The sequence below is a fragment of the Lissotriton vulgaris genome, chromosome 8 (assembly GCF_964263255.1).
Source record: "Lissotriton vulgaris chromosome 8, aLisVul1.2, whole genome shotgun sequence".
Lineage (NCBI taxonomy): Eukaryota > Metazoa > Chordata > Amphibia > Caudata > Salamandridae > Lissotriton > Lissotriton vulgaris.
The window spans coordinates 1497605746-1497618607 of record NC_141696.1 but is presented as its reverse complement, the minus strand read 5'-3'; the positions used below and the strand labels follow the sequence as shown (position 1 = coordinate 1497618607).

General features: G+C 45.7%; 1 protein-coding gene and 1 pseudogene across 2 annotated transcripts in view; one reads left to right on the top strand and one right to left on the bottom strand.

Annotated features, from left to right (window-relative positions):
- The window catches only part of LOC147698991 (uncharacterized), a 617200-nt gene that overhangs the window by 560894 nt on the left and 43444 nt on the right, over positions 1–12862 (top strand). The gene's annotated exons all lie outside the window — the stretch shown is intronic.
- LOC147698992 (uncharacterized) lies at positions 2517–3742 on the bottom strand (annotated as a pseudogene). Its single transcript, XR_015299391.1, has one exon. The product of XR_015299391.1 is annotated as an uncharacterized LOC147698992 (transcript).

Sequence of the window (12862 nt, the reverse complement as noted above, 5' to 3'; positions counted from 1 at the left end):
TGACGCTATCTAACACTTTCCCTACTGTTGCACTCTCTGGAGTTGGAATAGTAATTTGTACCCCTACGCTATCCAACACTTTCCCTACTGTTGCACTCTCTGGAGTTGGAATAGTAATTTTTACCCCTACGCTATCCAACACTTTCCCTACTGTTGAACTCTCTGGAGTTGGAATAGTAATTTTTGCCCCGACGCTATCCAACATTCTCCTTACTTTTTAAATTTATTTTACATTTTATGTAATTTTTATTAATATTATTATTTTATGTCTATAGATGTATTTGTAAATTATAACATTTTTTATTATCTATAAGTTATTAAAATAATTATTAAAAGTTAATATTAAGTAAGCATATATATTATGTATATGTTTAATTAATTTGTTATTAAATTATGTATATTATTTATTAATTTTAAATATTATAAAATATTTTTAACTATGTTTATTACATTTATAAGTATTATTGATTTATTTTCCTTTTTTTATTTAAAAAAATGATATTTTTAAAAACAATTATTTTTTTCTCGTTTTTTTTTTCCCGATATTTTTGTACTTACCTTGTTGACATCGATATTTTTGTATGTCGATATTTTGTGTTTCGATATTTTGTCAGACATTCGTTTGAGCCAGGTCATCCTTCATTCATTCGCACTCTTCCTCCTTTTCTCCATCTCACTCCCTCACAATTTCAATCTCCCCCTCCTGCTGACTCTCTCTTTTCCTCTCTATCCTTGTATCTCTTTTTTTACTTTCTTTCTTTTTCTATGTCCTTCTTACTCTTAAAAGCACAAGCAAATTAAGATACTACCACTGCGTGTAAGGGCTGTGCTTAAGCAAGGAAGGGGTGAAACTGAGAGTAATACGTTCGGTTATGACACAGTAGAAGTCCGGAGACACAGGGAGAAATGCCACAGATATAGCTGGAGGCCACATATGGTGTGTGAGAAAGAAGTGGATGGTCTGTGAGAAAGGATTGGAAAATGACTACACAGAAATAGGGCTGCAGTCCTACCCTGGTGACATGCTTCTATAGGGTTATTTAAGGTATTTAACTCATTGCATCCATCAGCTCCGCATGGTGATGTCCTCTGTATCAAAGCCACTCCTGTTACCCCAGTGAGCTGATCTGGATCATATCAAATTATGTCATTTCCTGGGATGTCATTAATATGCTTAAACCTGAGAAATTCCTATCACTTTTTAGTCATTGAACAATGTCTAGTATGTAAATGTGGTTGTTAACCCAATGCTATATTATGGGTTCACGACTGCTTAGAAAAATAAATACTATTAGCAGATTGATAAAAATGTATGTAAATAAAGAACCAAAATGGGAAACTTAAGTTGGCATCCTCAAATGATCCGTGAAAGAAGTGCAGGGAAATCAAACAGATTATAGTGTGAATGATGAGTAGCTGATGAGAAGCCAAAGTTGAATTTAGAAAATCTCCAACCTTACCACTTCAATAAAAATGTTGATTTTTGTTGTGTTTGTTCCTGAATTAAATTAAAATCATAGAAATCCCCGAATTTCAGTAATTATTAAGTGGGAGTCCGCAGAAGTCAAAAGGTTTGAAATCACTGCTCTAGTCCCAGCTTGGCTGAGGGTGTGATTTTGATCCCTGTTTAGTTTTGGGCTAGGCTGCTGTACCTTGAGACTAAGGGGGTCCTCAGGATGACGGGCGGACTTAGTCCGCCCGCCATCCTATCGGAACTAAGGACCGCCAGCCATAAGGGCGTGGGTCCCGTGGGTGGAATTAGGATGTAGCCGCCACAGTGGCGGCCGCATCCTGCATTTATAACATTGTGGCAGGCGGTGCTCTCTGCACCGCCCGCCACAATGCCATAAATGCATGTATGCGCATACACAATGCCGCAGGCACCGCGCGGTGCCTACCGCGTTGTATATGCATATGCAGGGGGGTACCACAGGGGGAATGCAGGGGGGTACCACAGGGGGTATGCAGGGGGGTACCACCCTGTGCATCCCACACCCCTCCTTCACTTTGGGGGCCCGCACGGGGCGCCCAAAGTGAAGACTGCATGCGATGCCGCCACGGAAAGGCACCTGCCCAGGCCCATCGTAATATGGCTGGCGGTGTCTAATAGACACCGCCACCATATTATTCCTTTTCCGCCCCGGCCGCAAGGCGACCGGGGCGGAAAAGCGGCTGACGGTCTTGCCATCCGCCGAGGTCCTCCCCGCCATACTAATATGGCGGGGGGAAACGAGCGTGGATGTTGGGCGGATAGCCCCCACCAGGCTGGCGGTAGCCACCGCCAGCCTGGCTGGGGCAATCCGACGACATCATAATGGAGCCCCTAAGAGTTACACAAATATCGTAAAATCCTATCATAAAAACATAAATGAGCAACTGAGCAATCCTGACCTTTCGCTTGGCATCGCAACAGCTCACCCTCAACGCTGCAGTCATGCTTCATTTCCTGAAGGGAAATAATACGTGACTACAGTACATTCTAGTTATTTCCCAAAATCTCAACACTGAACCACTGTAAAAATATAATTTTTTATTTACATACAATAATGATTGCAAACTGTGATCTTAAAAAGTAATGAGTAGGGATGTGCACAGTACAGGCAGGGCAGCCCATTCTCTCTAACTCATGCTCGGAGTCTCTACAATCCACAAAAACATGAGGGGGACAGAATCAGTTTTTGTCATATCGCCCTGCTCTTCCTGAACTGCTTGACCATGTCCGTGAGCCTCTTCAGACCATCCACCAGTCCGTCGCCGGTAGTGGCGCTGCATCCTTGGACATGCCACTCATGCCCCTGCACCTTCTGAAGACCAAGCTTTTCCACCAGCTCGGAGGGGCTGCTGGCTCCAGGCAAGTCCTGCTTGTTAGCAAGGAGCACAAAAGGCACATCCTGCATTTCCACATTGTCAAGGAAGTCCACCAGCTCATCTCGGGCCTCATCAAACCTCTCTGAGTCAGCGCTGTCCACCACAAACAGCAGGCCGTCCATGTTGATGAAGTAGTGTTTCCACACAGCTCTGATCTTGTCTTGGCTGTTGATATCCCAGACAGTGAAGGACACGTTCCAGGTGGGCTCCAGCGTTTCCATGTTGAAGCCGATTGTAGGGATGGTGGCCACGTTCTTATTCAGCTTCCATCTATATAAGATTGTCGTTTTCCCAGCAGCGTCGAGGCCCAGCATCAAGATCCGAGCTTTCAGTGCACGAAAGCCCATTAGAGTGTCGTAGAGTGTGCTCAGGAAAAGGCCCATGCTGTCCACAATGTTGAGTTCTGGAACTTGAACCCTCGGGAGCACAAACCTCCTGTGGCTAAGATCTTCTGCAGCTGGGATCTACTGGAGGTCAGACCTGTGGAGCTGGAACCCCAGTGAGAGTAAATCCTCTGGAATAGTGTCCTGCAAAAGCTAGAACTTTTGAGTTAGAGCTAGTGGATCTTGCATCGTTTGAAAATGTGGCCCTTTAGGAGCAAAGACCTCCTGGACCCGGGATTCTTTGGAGCTTGCCCCACAAGAGCTCGGGCACCAGAGCTCCGACCCTCCAGACTTTAGTTAAGCTGGAATAATTGGCAGTTTGGATTCCTTAGAGCTTTCAGTAGCTCAGACCTTCTTGAGCCGGGACCCTCCGGAGCGCGGCCCCCCAGGAGATGAACTTCTCTGCAGTTCCTTCTTTCTTTCTTTCCTTTCTCTGGTGACGCCGCGTCTCGGCTCGTCTTCTGCACGTTTCCCTCTTTTTGGCTCGTCTGCGTCTCTGAGCACGACCTTCTATCTATCTATTTATGCATTGCTGCTGCCAGACCACGCCCCTTCTCGCTTCACCTGTTGAGATAATTCAGAGGGGGGGGTTCTCTCGCAGGCCGCCTTGTGATTGGCTGAACTGCCCTGCCCCTCTGTAGCACTAGCGTCAGTCACTGCAGTTTCTTCCTCCTCACCGCGTCTGCGTCACAGAAGCCTCCGCTGGAAGAGCCGCGCTGGAAGGCGCGCTCACGCCAGGAGTGACGCAGACACTGATATGAGCTGCACGTGCTCGTGATATTCACTAGTATGTGAAGAAAACAAAACAAGGTCTCTGGTTCCCCGTTTGCAGCCAGGAAGCTCCAGTGTGAGCAAAGAGGGCCTGATAGAGCTCCGGACCCAAGCCTCATGCTGGGCCGGTCAGGCTCGAGTCTGGTGCCTGGCTCATCTCAGGAACCTCCAGCCCATAACAAGAAGAGTGTCATGTGTATTTTCCCTGTAGACCTCGCTCTGCCCAGGATGTGGCGTTTACACCTCTTCTTCCAGCACCTGACACTGAGGCCAGTGGTGCATCCTTGTTGCCCTGAAACAGAAACTCATATTTCCTCTTGCCCAGTGCACTGTTCTACTTCTTAGACTAGAATATTTCTCTTTAATTCTTTTTACAAAACTACAAATGAACCAGAATTCACACTTGATTTTGTTCTTGGTAAATTAACAATTAGTTAAAAACATCCTGCAAATTCACACAATAAATAAATATACCTGATTACATACAAAGATTATTACTTAATTTGTCATACCACTCTAATAAACATAGGGCCTGACATGAAAAGTTACGCATAGCTGCGTGAAAACAGTGATGCATCACTTTTCATTGCGCCCTCCTAGCGACACCAATGATGCGTCATATTTACAGTATGACGCATCATGTCGCAAGGAGTTACAGATACATCAGTATTTCTAACGTATCTGTAGGCGCTAAAATAACGGATTGCTGGAGTGTGTCACAAAAGTGACGCAACTCCAGCAATGGCAGGGCAAGTTCCATGTTAAATGTCCCTGCGTCCGTCTTACACCTGCTATGAGCCAGGCCTAAGATATTGACGCATTTGCGTCCTAGAAGTGGCGCAGTGACATCTTATAGATTTCACCACTTCACTTCTACGACCCTTTCTTGCATCGGAACGCCCCCCATGCATACATTATACCTGGCATAGGTATAATAGTGCGCAAGGGTTTACAAAGTGACGCATCTCCCTAGATGCGTCACTTTGTAAATATGGTGCAACAATGCTATTCTTTTACGATGCAGATACGTCACAAAACGTGACGCATCTGCGGCGTAAAAGTGACGCATCTGCGGCATAAAAGTGACGCAAGGCCGCATAAATAAGGCCCACAGTTCTACATTGTTAAAACAAAATAGAGACAAGAATATGAAATTCATAGGATTTTGCGCAGATAACCAGAGGCAAATATGAGAGGCAAACCTTTCCCTGACAGTAAACCATAGCTCACGTAGTTTACGTGTATTAGGGTGATTTTGACTAATGGTGAACTCGAACCAAAGAACAAGGATACACATTCCTGCCAGCAAGCTTTTGGATCTAGTCGTTCACTTTGTAGCCAAGAGCTATAAATACCTAATCTAGCAACTGTAATTACAACGAATGCCTACATGATCTCTCTAGTCAGCATAATCAGCTCACTTGATATCAATGTCCTTTCTTATGCCGACAACATGCGCTCGTTCTGTACCTCATGGACAAAATGCCCAGTACCCGGATCAAATTCAACAACTGCATCACCGAAATCGCACTACTGTCTAATGCGCATACACTCCCGGAGGCCTGAGATGGGCACTGTTTCCATCTACTAACAGGACCTGTGAGCACCAGCGACCGCATCGCCCGCTGTGAGGTGTAACATCTACGGGCTCACAACAAGATGGCGGCCGCAGCTAAGCAACGCAAAGAGAGATCAGTGAGGAAGATGCTGCTCAGGAGGAAGGGAGTCTCCCCATTGGCGAAGGGACAGACTGATGCGGATGGCCCAGTCACGCGTGGCGTCCTCGAATAGTTATTTGCCACCCTCACTGGTGCATTCCATACAATGAAGAAAGAACTATCAGCAGAGCTCTGGCAGTCCTGGAGAAATGTGTCATGAAAGTGCTTTTGTCTGTGCGTGTATGAGGAGGTGTGTGAGGACGCATTTGTGTGTGTGCGCCTCTGCGTGTATGAAAGACTATGTTCACATTTCTGTGTGCTTGTGCATGTCTGGGCGTGTGATGGTGTGGACATTTATTTGGGTGTTTTTGTATTAGAGCATGTGATTATATGTGTGCTTGTGTTTGTGGGAACTGTTTGTGTGCTTATGTCTGTGCGTATGATGGTGTGTGCATGTATTTGAGTGTCTTTGTATTAGAACATGGGATTGTATGTGTGATTGTGCATGTCAATGTTACTGTATGCGTACTTGTATGCGCCCTCTGTTCACGTATGAGAGTGTGTGCACACATTTGTGCGTGCTTGTGCATGTCTGTGCATGTGATGGTGTGTTTGTGTGCATGTATTTTGCGTGTACGTCCTTGGGTATTTTTGTTCTGAAGCATGTGATTATATGTGTGCCTGTGTTTTTGATAGTTTCTGTATGTGTGCTTGTGTATGTGTGCATGTCTGCGTGTATGTGAGTGTGAGCACATTTGTGTGTGCTTGTGCATGTCTGTGCATGTGACGGTGTTTGCATGTGCATATATTTGGCTGTTTTTGTATTAGAGCATGGGATTTTATGTGTGCTTGTGTTGTTGGATGCTTTTTGTCTAGGTGCTTGGGTGTGTGCGTCAGTGCGCATATGAGAGTGTTAGCTCACATTTGTGTGTGCTTGTGCATGTCTGTGCGTGTGACGGCGTGTGCATTCTGGATTTGTTATTCTCTGGTGGTCGCTGTCCTGGATATTGACTTTAACTGCCAGATGCCAGACCTTAGGATGGCCACCAGTGTACCAGTGTACAGTACAGTCCCCTGCCTGACCCCAAGATGGCTTCCATAATGGCCCCCTACACGTTGATTTACTTCCCCGGGACAACAATTGAACATGGACCAGACCTTGAACCTATCCCCTAGCCTGCCTACACATCAGGACTTGGAACCTGCCGAACTTACCCCAGACTGTGGAGACCTAGCGATTTGGCTGATGCATCTTCCTCCTACCCCTTTACCCTATTCCCTTACCCTTCCTTGCTCCATTCACCTTGTCTCCTATGTTCTTTAAATGCTTTTCTTGATACTTATGTAACTTTTAACTGATGTAAATTGCAACATTATTGTTCCTCTTGTACGACACTCTGATTCCCTCTGGTCTAGCCAGCGCTATATAATACCTCATTAATTAAATTTGTTCCCATTTAGTACTTGTGAGGAGTTGCCGCGCCTGACCGGTCGAATACCGAGGTCAGAACGCTTTTGTCGGCCCCATAACTTACCTGATAAGACGACAATGCGGTTCCGGCAGAGATCACCCGTAAAGCCCCCATGTCCTCTGTTTGTTCAGTGCCCAGAACTCTCCTACAGCAAAGAGGAAGGGGGCAGGATTAACCCCGGAAGTAAACTGGCTCCGGAACTGAAAGGAGGAGAGGAAACGGACTGCGGGTGCGAAGATTCCGGAAGGGAGGAAGAACGCCGAGAGGATCAGGACAGCGAAGAAGCTGAAGGGAGTGAAGCCACGAGCAGAGGCGAAACGGGAGAAGAAGAAGAAGACGAGATGTGGTGCAAGGACTGGTGGTCCCCACAGGAGGTGGCTGAAGAGCGGCCGCAACTCAGGAGGAGAGTTGCGGCGGAGCCAGTGAGTGGGGGGGTGCTTGAGAAGTGAAGGGGAAGGAGGGTAGAGGGAGGTGTGGGGATATACATGAGGATGGCGGGAGGTTCCTGATTTAAGGAAGGGGCACATAATTGTTTTTGCCGTCTTTATCCTCACTTTATCCTCATAATATTTACATGCTCGTTTCTTTCCACACCTTTATGTTACCGGTGGTAGTTAACTGATTATGACATCCCTGTGTAAGCCAGTTGTTAAAAGGGGTTTCAGACCATTGGTACTGCTGCTTGCACCGTCTTAGGTCACTGAGAACTTTATCAACCTAGCCAGCACTATTACCTCTCACAATACCTACCCCTCTTCACACTCCCCTCTTATGATATCACCTATTGGGTGTGGTGACGGTAACCTGAGTATAGGAAAGGAAACCTTAGGAAGAACTGACGGCTCCTTGTTCTTCTTCTCTCTTCTGAGCCTCCTGGGGAAGGACCATACAGCTTGCAAAGCCTACTCCATTGGAACATCGAGGAGAACTGAAGACACCTCTAAAGAAGAACACATAGGAACCAAACAGTGAAAACCGAGACTATATCCCTGACTTGACTTGTTGAATAAAATCAATCCAACTGGCACACTATATACAGCCTCTTCGTCTGTTTATCCGGCCCGCTCTCCCACTGTACTCTTTCTCTCTTTGTCTACCTCCCTAGCTCCTAGCTCCTATCCCCTCTCCCCTAAATCTCTAATCTTGCTTGCTAGTCTGTCTAGCCCTCTGTCCTTTGTGCCCTTTGACTATGCACTCCTTCTCCCCTTGTTGGGGATAGATCCAATATTTATACTCTGGAGTATCAGCGAACCCGCTGAGAGAGTCCACTGCGCCAAGGGAGCCACTCACAGCTGAGGTATGGTATGGCACCCCTTGCCAAAGCACTCCCTCTCCCCTTTTTGCGGAAGGATCCAGAATGTAGGCCTTGGAGTCTCAGAGAACCCTCTGAGAGAGTCCACTGCGTAAAGGGAGCCTCCCGCAACAGAGATAGGGAAGTGATACCACTTCCCCTGGGATCACAGCTCACTGGACTTTGGACGTTGCCTTGATTCGTCTAGCGGTTTGTGTTCCCCTCCTCTTCCCATGCGGAGTCCTTCACCCTCCCCTCCTCTTTCCCGCCTTCATTACCTGTCTACTTCCCCAGCTCCTTCCCCCTCCCCTGAATCTTTCCACCTGGCTGCTTTTCCCCTTACGCATTTGTGCGTATTGTTTATCTCGACCATACAAGTAACTATGTTGCCATGCTCTAATAACTGTGTAATCTTTGTAATGATGTAACCTGTAACTATGATCTGATGCTCATGTAAAGCGCTCGGATACCTCCAGGTCTAGCCAGCACTATATAAAACCTTTAAAATAAAATAGATAGACACTGATAAGGATGAAATTGTAATCTTCAGGAAAAGCATATCACTGTGGGACTCCACCTGGTGGCCAACAGAGCTAGGCCAAACCCCCACCACCCACACCAAGAACCTCAAGATTACAATCAACCGAAAAATCAACATGACCGCCCAAGTCTGTGCCATCACCGCCTCATGCTTCCTTAACCCTGAAGATGCCAAGAAAGCTTTTCAAATGGTTCCCAATCAGCGCCTAGAAAACCGTCACGCATGCCCTGGTTGCAAGCAAGCTGGACTATGAGAACGCCCTTGAAGCCGGGATCAACAAAAAACTCACCAGAAGACTATATACCAATCAGAACTCTGCAGAAAGAATCACTCTCAACCTCCCATGCCGGAGTCACGTCACACCAGCGCCAGCCCCCTCCCCATATAGGTAGAGGAGCGTCTCCCCCCTGCTACTAGTGCAGAAAAAGTGAAAAAAGGTAATAAAATGAACTACCATTTTATTTTTCAATGCTCCCAGGGGCGGGGCACTGCTGCTGACTGGCAGGGGGGAGTGGTGCTTACTCTACCAGTTTACACTGCGCAAGTGACTTTGGTTGGCTGTCTTGCGATGGCTAACCTGACATGCGCATTGTAAACCTCTTCACCTGGCTGTCTCAGAAAGCTGGGTGGAGCGCAGGCACAGGTCTTCTGTGCTTCCTGGAGTGTCAAGGACCTCGCTCCATCCAATCCTCGTGCTGCACTTATTCTGCTCCTATGCTGCTCATCTGCAGTCAGGCGCCTCAACGACTTTCTCCAGTGTTGAGGGTCACCTCCCGCCGCTGCATCACACAACACACCGAAGGAGCTCCACTTGCTCACCATTCACAAACTAGCACAATTTAAACTCCTCATCCACACTTTGAAGGCACTACATGACATTGGCCGGGCATTACTAGCTGGAATTGATCAACATTCTCACTATTATGCTATCCGAGCAGGTCCCCAATGCACCCCTGGTGTGTATCTTAGGTATTTATAAGATCAAATTGGCTCGCAGACGTAAATTTCTTGCAGTGGGGTTGCTGCTGGATAAGCTGCGCATAGCAATGAGATGGGTAAGCAAACGCGACCGAAATGTAAAGACTGGCTAATAGATATGACATATTGCATGGAGAGGCTGGAAACATATGCGGAGGAACTACCACAGGCCTCCCGGCCTAGGGACTTCTGGGACCCGCAATACCTTAGCTTCAAGCAAACAGCGGACTGATTATGTACATTAGTGCGTAAGACTCATTATACTATCTAGGCTGTTATATTTACACCATGCTGTAGTGGGCGGGGATTATACAAGTTCTGTGTAGTAAATGTCAAAAATATAGTCTCATTTTATTGCGGGATACATCAAGAGAAATGTTTGTAATGTGATTGTGTAAACTAACTGCTAACAGATGTAACGATTATTTTGAACATGCTAATTTGTGACTTTGTTGCATATGGAGTTTTGCTATTATGTACATACATGAAATGGAACACCGTCTTCTTTGACTGAGCAAGATAAATAAAATTAAAAAATACATTAAAAAAAAACATTGGCCCAGCATACCTCAAGAGTCACATCTGCTTTCACAAACCTTCCAGACACCTTCGCTCATTAGAACTCCCACTTGAACAAATCCCACGGTAATGGAAAACATGTGCCAGTCAAGCCTTCTCTTACATTGATTTTAAAGCATGGAATGACCTGCCTCTACTCATAAGAGCCTCCCCACTTCTTGATTGCAGCTAGAAGCTGAAGACCTGGCTTTTTGAGTAGACCCACTAGGCCGTAGGTGTGCCTACACTCACACCTGCTCTGTGCCAGAATGCACAGAGCTAAAATAATCAACTTTGAATACCATATAACATCATTGCAGCAGGTTATTACATTTATTAAAGATAGTGACCCAGAATGGTAGCAAGATTGGGCAAGTGACAAAAACATGAGTGGTATCAACAATCAAACCCTTACACCAAAAACAGTTGAAAGTCTCCCTGAAACCCATTTCAAACAGTTGATGGGGTGTATAGTACATATCATATAGGACCTTGAACAAGTAGACTTTCAAGCGAGATATATTACGATTCTTTTAAGCTATCTGATTGCTAAGCCTGATGTCTTTGAGAGCCCTTGCCTGTAACCACAAAGATAACTGAGGGCCCGATGTACAAACATTTGGAATACCGGTTTCCTAATTGTGCTTCTCTCTCGAATCGCAGTTACGAAATCAGTATTCAGAATGTATGAAACTCAGTGAGTTTTAGTTAGGGATTCCTTGTGGGTCACAAATCAACCTACCTCAGGAATATAAATCCGGTAGGTCCCAGTTTGTGACTCGTTAAGAATCACAGCCATCACAGGGATGATGACCTGCTTAGGTCAAGTCAAGTGAAACTTTGTTTGGCATAAGCCATAAAATACAGTCATAAAATTGTACAGTACAAATAATTGTTCTTAAAATATTCTCCTTGAATGACTGTTGTTTTCTACAAAGGTTTATGTTTAGGTACTTGTAGAGCACATGACTGCCTGGAGGCTTCCTAGTGCTAGGTAAGTTGTGCTGACCAGTAGGGTAGAACTATGAGTAACTACAGCGAGAAAAGGCAGGTTTTAAGACCTTTCCTAAAACTGGACTTCTCTTCTGCATGCCTCAGCTGGGGGCACAGAGTTTCAAACCAGATAGGTGAATGATCTGACTCCCCATTTCATCCTCCTGATTCTAAGAATTCTCAATAGACGATCATGGGCCGATCCTAAGGATCTGGTCGGTAAATAAGGAGAGAGGAACACTCTGATCCTAAGGGGACCCTTGTTGTTGATAGCTTTATGTGTGAAGGTGCAAAAACTATCTGTAACAGTTACTAGAAAGACAACCCCTCATAATCATTGCAATAATGAGACATCATAAACCATTATTTAATCCTCTAAAAATATTTAAAAATATAACAGTACTAGTTCAGATACAGGGGTTGGCAATCTCATTATCACATTGGGATCATCTCATATCTACTTCTGATAGCTATTGATTTCCTTACAAAATTAGAACAGCAAAACATGCTTCTATATTTCAAAGATTTTGTAAAAATGTCGGACCATCCATGTGAGTTCTAAAGTTGGATTTCCATTAGACCGGCCTTAAAAACTCAATGCTGAGATCAGCAACTACGGAGCAGGACAAGATAAAGTGACAAGTGCTTTGTTTACAGGTATGATCAATCAATCAGGGAATTGTAAGCTCGCTACTTATCGTGAGGGTCTCATGGCCATGAGGGGAGGGTCCGCAGATTTTTTTAGCCGAAGAGCATGGTCTTGAGGGTTTTCCTGAAGGTGTTCCGGGAGGGGGAGGGGCTGATGTCTGCCGGTAGCTTGTTCCTGGTCTTGGCTGCAATGTGAAAGAAGGGTCTTCCTCCTGCTCTGGCTCTTTGGATTCACAGGGTTTTGGCCAGTTTGAGGTTGGAAGATCGGAGGTTTCTTTTGGGTACATCGAAGGTGATTCTGTTTCTGAGGTATTTGGGTCCATTGTTGTATAAGCATTTGTAGGCGTTAGTGGGGATTTTGAAAGTGACTCTTTTCTCCACTGGGAGAAAATTGAGATTTGTAGGTATTGGCTGGTGTGTTTGTGTTGGGGGATGCAGAGGACTAGTCTGGCAGCAGTGTTCTGTATTGTCTGGAGTTTGCAGAGTAGGGACTTGTTGATGCCGGCATAAAGTGTGTTTCCATAGTCCAGCCTGCTGGTGACGAGTGTGTGGGTGACTGTCTTCCTTGACTCAGGGGGTATCCATTTGAGGTCTTCTGGAGAATGTTGAGGGTGTTGAAGAAGCTGGAGGTGACGGCGTTGATCTGTCTGTTCATGGTGAGTGATGAGTCGATAACGATGCAGAGGTTCTTGGCGTGGTCT